Source organism: Bidens hawaiensis, unplaced genomic scaffold, assembly GCF_021521415.1.
Source record: "Bidens hawaiensis isolate Kalapana, Puna unplaced genomic scaffold, B.hawaiensis_p1.1 tig00014035_1, whole genome shotgun sequence".
Classification (NCBI taxonomy): domain Eukaryota; kingdom Viridiplantae; phylum Streptophyta; class Magnoliopsida; order Asterales; family Asteraceae; genus Bidens; species Bidens hawaiensis.
This window is the reverse complement of record NW_027492206.1, coordinates 624,034-631,283: the sequence shown is the minus strand read 5'-3', so window position 1 is coordinate 631,283 and position 7,250 is coordinate 624,034. Positions and strand designations below refer to the sequence as shown.

Genomic DNA, 7,250 nt, shown 5'->3' with positions numbered 1-7,250 from the left:
ACACCAATTAGTGCCAAAAAAATCTAAAATAAGTCTATTAAGCATTAACCAATTTAATAAAACGTTATTGGCCTGATCCTAGTAACGAAGTAAACCGGTATCCGTGATTTTGGGAATTTTTTTCATAGAAGAGTCATTTATTAGTACTCGTCTTGGGTACTCGAAACCTCTAAGACGACGTTGTTTCAATATGTATCCACAATAAAACAAAACAAAGTTAATAAACATTGAATAGAAATGCTAGCAATTTAGATATACATACACAACAATCAAACACCAACATTGCCCAAAATATCCATATAATATATCTTTTATTGTAACCAACTAGTTTTGTGATTATGATTAACATATTTATAATAATGATTTGAACAAAAAAACACTTAACACTTACAACACCTACACAAATCACCATACATATTATTTTATATGTTGATGCTTGAAATATGGGATTATGTTAAGGGTTCTATGAAATAGTAACGTGAAAGTTTTTTAATTGAATTAACAAATAAAAACAAGCAATATGATTTGAAACCTCCTACATTTAATACTTACCAAATAAAATATTAGAAGATATTACCAAATACCCTTATACATAATTTAAAGATAAAATAAAAGAAAAAATTTTGATTGATTGGAATCACGTTCTCGCACTTCTCGCTGTAATATTTCTTCTGAAATGAACCTAATCCTATATATATATGGGTAAAAAATGACTTTTTTTGTTGCTGAAATGGACAAAAGACGCAGTTTCTATACCCACACCTATAACTGCACGTTGATGGTTATTTTGATGCGAGGTCATCGTTTGCAGGTCTATAACTGCACGTTATGGTAAACAGTAAACACACTGCAACTTCTGCTCTATTTTGTATTGGTGCCACTAGCGTGTGCAGTTTTAGTTGATCTTAAAGCTTAATATTGAAGTATATCTTTAGTTCATTTGATCTGGAACTAAAGTTATATGTTTTTAATAAGAATGGAAGGAGTCCAGTTTATTTATAGCTTTTTTCTTAGAAAATACGAATTTTGTTTTATTAATGTTATGTTTTATGTTCTATGGTGCACAAGTAAGTTGTTTTCTTGCTTTCTTGAAGTATTACTTGACAGGTTACAATTTTTAATTTAGGTTTTTAAAGAGAAAATTAGATGTTTGTCAACTGATGTGGTATGGCTACTTCAGAATACTTGCCAGTCTTCATAAACAGGTAATAGTCATGTTTTTTTCAAGATGAATCAGTTAATACCTTTGGTGGAAGAACATGTAATATATTATTTGCAAAATGAACAAATATAAATTTGCCATCTATTTATTATGTTTTCTACTTCAGGGAGTAGTTCACATAGATGTCGCGGGAAGCAATGATGGACTTTAAGAAGAATGATCGACTTTTGTAACAACCTTTATTTTCTGATTATACATTTTATCAACATTAATGAAATATAGTTAACTTGAATGTTTGTTAATATATTTATGAAATATTATATGAAACTGATAGTTTTGCTTTATGTATTTTATTTTGTATCATAAGACATTAAACGTCATCTAATGTAAAAAATTAGTAATTTTATAAAATATTTTTTTTAAATAGCTAAAAGCATGACACACAAATACGCGTCATTTTGTTTATGACACCACTTTCATTGACACGCATTGTTTGTCGTAAAGGCATGTCATAAATGCACGTCATAAACAAATGACACAAATATGTGTTATATTTTTTATGATATGGCCTTCCTTGACGCGCTATAGTGTGTCATTTGCCTCTTTAATGACACGCATTGCGCGTCATTAAAGATCTATTTTTTAGTAGTAACCCAAGATTATCAAATATTCTAAATTTGGTGGGTATTTTTAAATTTTTAAAGTTACAATAATGAAATAAAATATTGAATTAAACAAATAAATAGGGGGTGCTGCTAAACGTACCCCTCTTTACATCATTTTTATTAAATATACACCCCCCTTAACTTATTAGATAAATTACTATTACCTCTTAATATTATTTATATACATATTAGTCCCTACAACATTTTTTTTCACTTAATAATCTCCAGTACATATATCAAATTAAAAACTATCAAGTATTACTATTAATTTATTTCTTTTAGTATTAATATTGTAAATATTTATAATATCTTTTTTTTTAATTTTAATAGTATATATATTTATAATACCCTTATTTTACCTCTTTATCTTTTACAAAATAAACCCGAAACTCGAAAACCTAAAACCTAAACCTGAACCATTAACCCTAAACCCTAAACCCGAACCCGAAACCCTAAACCCGAAACCCTAAACCCGAAATCCGAAAACCTAAACCCTAAACCCGAAACCCAAAAACCTAAACCCGAACCCCAAACCCTAAACCCGATACCCTAAACTCGAAATCATAAAAAAACGCAACTTGTAAAAAAAATAATATGAAATTTTTATTTTTGTGCTAATTTGGTAATTATATGATTACAATGGGTAATATGAAAGTTGATTTTTCCAGGGGGTATGTTTAACCAGACGCTAAATAGGCGTTGTACATGTTTACACTAAAAGAAAGGATTAAAGTCATTCAAATTGGGGAAACTTTTAAGCGATAAAATCATAGACTTGGTTGATAAAATTCGAGTCGGACAGCTGAGTCAAACCCCTAAGGCACATGATCCGGATCGTTGAGACATTTTCGTCAATTGTTTATATATAGGCCACGTAACTTTACACATAACCCTAATTATTCTCTTTAAATTTTGGATGTATATGTTATATTTTCTATCTAGCTGACCCAAATAAGAGTTTCCTAACTTTTGAATTAGCTTAAAAAGAGTATGAAACTTGAAAATATTGTGACAAAAGGGTATCCTAATCTCATTGATATTTAGGCAGTAAAATGGTCCAAAAAGAAACAAAATTTACTGCACTAGGTTGCTTATTTGATAACATGTACTGTTGTTTGTTGGCTATCACCACTTGCTCTTTTTTGGGTACAACATGATAAATTTAACTTGTCAGTATCCTATATAATAAACACATTTTGCTACATGATGTAGAAATCACAGGCCAGGTGCTTAGATTCTTCCGGGTCAGATTTGTTAGCTAGTGTGGTGTATAAAACCTGGTCCAAATATTTGAACTCACGCAAACCGAATTAAAACTTGATTCGTCGTCTAGACAGATTGTGACATGTCGATGGTACAAAAAGTTTGGTTTTTGGTTCAGTCGGATCCAAAGCAGGAATTTGTCTTTCAATGTAATGGCATAATGTCGTTTGTGAAAGAAGTTAGGATTGAATCATTATTCCTTAAATTATAGTTGGTTGATGGTTTGATTTAAAACCATAATGTATTTATTTAACAGTCACGTTGCCAGTCCTAGTAAGAAAGATAATATTATCTAAAGAAACCCTCAATAAATTAGAAAAAGGTTTACAAAAAATGAAACCATTCAAATCCAACATATCTAGAGTTTACAAATCACTACAAAGCAAGGTAGAAGAGCTTTAGGGCTAAGCAAATAAAGATCTTCAGTATTCGAATGAAGCCCGATTTTCCCCGCCAACGAGTCAAAACATGTTTGAGCGGTTATCTCTTGAACATTCTCTAACGGTCTATGCACCCGGCCCGCAATCACTCTACACACAATCAACGCCTGTGTATCTGGCCCGTTTTCAGATGCCTTAATTGATTCAGAAGCCCGAGCGCTGGTTGAAGTTGTGAAAACACCAATGCCACCCTTAATCTCCATATTTGTTGAAAACCCATGTCTTATTATCCGACAAACGCAACATTTATCCAAAATGCATAAGCTAGATTCACCACTGATGCCAAGAGAACACGCGATTGTGGTGCCATAAAATTGCAGAAGCTCATTACCATCGGCTAGACAACGAGGGTGTTTCTTTGGTAGTTTGCTGGCTTTGGTTTTTACTGATTCCCTGTATTCCTCGAATCGGGCTAGAGTTTTTTGCATATTGTGTACTTTTAAAACCTTCTCGATTCGGCCTGTATTATTATCAGATTTTAACCAACCCGATCGGCAGATTATTTCTACAATCTTTCTTGATGAATCACCCTCCATAAGTTCAGTAACTACCAAAAATAACAAGATTCGTACAAAAACTTAGCATTATAAATATTGAATCTTGATGAACCAAGTGTGAATCTATATATATAGACCACCCCTAAATCTGCACACCACTCATCTTATACGGACCTGGAAGAGGTTATATTGGCCCATTGACTTTTATAGACCAGAGACCTGTCACATCTTTCGTATCATACGAGCCGTATAAAGCAATCATTTACATGATTACATCATACAACATGTATGACTTTGAAGCCGGTATAACCCAAGCCGAACAGGCTAAAACCCGGTTGTTTCCCCTTCAAAAGTAGATTTCACCCCAAACAGGTTTTAACAAAAACTTGACTTGACCATTTTGTACCAAACACAAACCCGTTCGGGTAAAAAACCCAATTTCAATAAATTTATATGAACCTGTATACCAGCTCGTATGACACCATATGGGGCCGTGTACACATTTCCGCCATGTCAACGGCCCTGATGAGATTATAGAGCCCGTATGATATGGCAAAAATAACTCATAGGGTAAATTAATTTGATAAAAATTTACCTGCATGCTTTGATAAATGATGCGCTTCAAGATTCTCCCACTTTCCAAACTGCTTACCACACTTATGACACATGACCACCTCTTCCAAACCTCTACCCTTTTGTGACACGCCATTGTTTCCAGCAAAACTACCTGCTTTCCTTAAACCTGTCTGCTGACTCTTGATATTATTATTATTATTATTATTATTATCACCCGGACCCGGTGTACCAGGCAACAACGTACCAACAAAACCAGTGATCTTAAGCTCACACCTTGAATAACTAACAATAACTTCAGGTTAACAAACTCACTGCTTCCAATGGATCTAGGGCTGCAAACCACAGGCTTATCCAGCTGCCCCTTACCGCCACCATTGATGACATCTTTAATGGTTGCAATGGACCTTGAACAACCCGACCTGCCCGGTTTTCGGGTCAAGATTGTGGTTAACTGTTTCCTGGTTTTCGGGTCGTGGACTTCTGATGGGTCGGGTTTGCAGTGCAGGGATTTCTTTAAGGAAAGCCAAACTGCTGGCATGGCTTATTATTCTTGGTTTGTGATGTTTTTAAACGGGGAGAACCTTTTGTAGGCATATTTAAAAAGATTAATGAAAAATGATCAGATGATTTTACATGAGAGTCAAGATTTTGTGACAGCTATGAAATAAAAAGACATTCACGTGTCTGCCTTTTTTAAATCTAGTACAAGATGTAATTCAAATAATTGGTAGGGGTGTGTGAATTCCTTATGACAAGATACCAAAATTGCGGGTTTGGATTTAAGGTAAATGGGTTTTAGTTTGTTTGGGTTGAATCATGAACACTTTTAGTTCCACGGATTGTTTTTTATCCGTTCAACGGGTTTATAGATTGACACGTTTAACTTATATACTCATTTTTTTTTCCTTTTTATAATGTTTTCAAATAATAACTTAAACTATGCCAGTTTCCTTTTCTAATGTTTTAAAATAATAACTTAAACTATGTGAGTAGTATTTTCTATACTAAGATTTAAAAGTTTATAAATAGATTGACGTAACTTAAATATAAATGCTTTAAAACTTAAAATAATGTACAATATTAGATAAGTATTAATATGTAAAAAATATAGCTAAATAATTTTTCAAGTTAAAATGGTCTTGTTCGTGTCAATATGTGAATGAATGTGTAGTGTTTGGGTTAATGCATGTAGCATGATTTTTAGGTTCATGATATGATAGGGTGGATCCATTAACCCGTGAATACGATCAATTTATTTGGTTTCTTGGTAACCATGAGTCCAAAAGAACCATTTATTGGTAAGCTCATTAAATTCACCAGTAGTCTGCTAACAAATGAGATAAGTTAAATCGCAACTTTTACGGGATATGTGAACTAAAAATTGTTATGGTATGACACTAGTAAAAACAAGACCCAATCTAAAAATTAAAAACTAGGATCAACACATACAGTTGTTAGACTATAACAAAATTAATGCCAGAAGCTAAAATAGAAACATTTAACTTTTTTCCCCCTTTTTCTATCATAACTAAGCCAAATCCTCTATTTACCAACTAAAGCGCATTGAATGTCAAGATACACGTATCAAGGTTGTGAATACGTTAGCAACCAACATTAGCGGTGTTGGCGTGTTGTCGACTCCTACAAGAAACCGTGATGACCATGGTAAAGTCAGCTGTGTTTCAACCTATTTGTGGTATCTCGCTCTCATAAATTTGGTTCTCAAAAACTTGGTAGGCACACCATTAAAAAACTATTTGGCTAACACCTAAGGGTGGGAGAAAACATCCAAAACTGAAAATACCCTATAATCGTATCCGTAAGAAAAATAAAAATTAAAGACGACCCAAATTGCGAATTCGGTTTTTTAACAACTATTTTTTTGCACTCTAAATGGTTTGAACACACTTTAGTCACCTTACCACCCCATCAAAGTAAGAATGACAAGTGTTCTACTTCACCACCACAAATATAAGGTACTTTAGTTGCTGTTTTGCTGAAAACTCATGTTTATTATCTGTAGAAAAATAATTGGTAAACCATAAATAGTATAAAACCCCTTTTTCAAAGATGTTTTCACATTAAACATTGTGTTGAATATCTGATACCCAAATAATGTATATTAGTAATTTAGTAGTTAGTTTAGGATTATAGCATACCACTGGTAATGTTCTCTATAGGAATATAAACTAATGCAAAATAATGCAGTCTTGATAAAAAGTTGCATTAGGTCAAAATAAAGATGAGGGTAAAGTCTGTCCTGGCATATCATGTCACACGTGAAACCCTTTAGACACCGTCCCGACATCCCTCACGTCATGCGTAACAAGGTCTACGTGAGGGTGCTCAGACAGGCCACACGAGCTTCTTTTCAAATTTCTCTTTTTTTAGCTGTAAGAAGTAGAAGTGGGTTGGCGGTGATGGGGTTTTCCAAAGAGTTTTCCGGTATTGAAGAAGGTGGGAGGTGGGTATGTTGAAAGGGTAAGTTGAAGAAGATGAGGATGTGTTCAGGTCATAGGGCACTAATGCAGTTAATTTGAACTTGAACGGGCATGGAATGAAGGTCTAGGATGACCAGCACGCAGAACGAGACAGAATATGAAATTGGCTACTGAGAAAGCTCTTCGTGCTACGCGATGGGGATGGA

The 7,250-nt window shown here is 33.7% G+C and overlaps 1 pseudogene across 1 annotated transcript; it reads right to left on the bottom strand.

The window, feature by feature from the left end:
• Nucleotides 1-3,408: 3,408 nt before the first annotated feature.
• On the bottom strand, nt 3,409-5,145 carry LOC143545763 (uncharacterized; annotated as a pseudogene). Its single transcript, XR_013137488.1, has 2 exons — nt 4,623-5,145; nt 3,409-4,077 (listed from the first exon to the last, which is right to left on the bottom strand). The product of XR_013137488.1 is annotated as an uncharacterized LOC143545763 (transcript).
• Between the last annotated feature and the right edge of the window lie 2,105 nt (nt 5,146-7,250).